The sequence below is a fragment of the Microtus ochrogaster genome, unplaced genomic scaffold (assembly GCF_000317375.1).
Source record: "Microtus ochrogaster isolate Prairie Vole_2 unplaced genomic scaffold, MicOch1.0 UNK6, whole genome shotgun sequence".
Classification (NCBI taxonomy): Eukaryota; Metazoa; Chordata; class Mammalia; order Rodentia; family Cricetidae; genus Microtus; species Microtus ochrogaster.
This window is the reverse complement of record NW_004949104.1, coordinates 13,672,891-13,674,555: the sequence shown is the minus strand read 5'-3', so window position 1 is coordinate 13,674,555 and position 1,665 is coordinate 13,672,891.

The window sequence follows — 1,665 nt, the reverse complement described above, 5'->3', positions numbered from 1 at the left end:
CTGGCCTCAAACTCACAGAGATCCTCCTGCCTCTGCCTCCCGAGTGCTGGAATTAAAGGCGTGCGCCACCACCGCTCGGCTTCTTGCTGCTTTTGATAATAAACTATTATATGAGTATGAAATAAACTGTTTAAAATAAACCTTTTCCTCCCTAAGATGCTTTGATCATGGTGTTTTGACAGCAATCTGAATATCGAATATGAATATTGAATATGAATATGAAATAAACAGTTATATGAATATGATATAAATTTTTATATGAATATGAAATAAACCCTTTTCTCCCAAGATGCTTTTGATCATGGTGTTTTATGACAGCAATAGTAACCTTAAGATACACACATAAAATACACCAGGCTGGCCTTGAACTCACAGATTCGCTTGCCTCTGCCTCTCAAGTGCTGGGATTAAAAGCATGCATCACAAAATTATATTTAATGTGTGTGTGCGTGAATGTCACACTGGACATGGGAAGTCAGAGAACATGTGGGTGTTGGTCCTCTCCTTCTTCCACATATATGCCAAGGATCAAACTTTGGTCATCAGACTTGGTGACAAGTGCCTTTACCCAGTGAGTCATCTTGTTGGCCTACAACAGGCAGGTTTTGCAATTTGGAGTCAAGGAACAAGCTCTTGTCACCAAGACATTGAAGGATGGAACTTCTAGTCCCTTGACAGCTACATTTCCAAGAGATGGCTTCCAGCTGGGCTTGGTTTGTAATCCCAGCCTCTTGGATGTATAGATCTCCTGGAACTGAAGTTGAAGATAGTTGTGAGCCACCATGTGGGTATTGGGAATTGAACCTGGGTCCTCTATAAGAGAGGCAAGTGCTCTTTTTGTTTTGTTTTTTGAGACAGCCCTGGTTGTCCTGGAACTCGCTCTGTAGATCTTGAACTCACAGATGTGCCTCCCTACAGCTGGGTTTAAAGACGTGAGTCACCAACTAGCTGGCAAGCGTTCTTAATTACTGAGCCATCCTTACAGTTCCAAGAATTTTTACATGTATTTATTGTGTGTGTATGTGCATGCACGCGTATGTAATATGTGAGTGGGGTTGCAGAGTTCACAGCCCACAAGCGGAGATTGAAAGGAAAAGGTTCAGGACCCTCAAGACCAAGTTCTCAGCACAAAGATTTACTTGCCCCAGAGGGACAGAGGGACAAACACAGGAAAGAGGGAGAAGGAAAAGGGAAAGTGGGTAGGGGTATTTGTCCCAGAGGGACAAAGGACTGCCTCTGGATAGAGAGGAAACAGACATGACACAGGAAAATGGCAGTACAAGGGAAACCCCATATTAGGATAAGGTGTTTAATTTTAATTGGGCATGTTAATTAAGGGGCTTATCAAAGGGGGCTTCTGATCGCTGAACTTCAATCAATACTCTGATTGCTGGACCTTCGTAGTCAACCTCAGGAGGAGGAAGTGGCCAAATAAGGGAACAGACCTGGGAGCTAGCTTTAGGACTGGAATCTAACAAACGTAGCAAAGCAGAGGGAATGGGAAAGGCCTGTCAGATCCATGCTCAAGCTGGCGAGAGTCCTTTCAGAGATGGGGGAACGACTTGGCTGGAGTTGGTTTTCCTTTCACCATATGGATTCTGGGGTTCGAACTCAGTGGCAAGGGCCTTTGGCTGCTGATCCACATTCCTGGGCCAAGAATAAAGT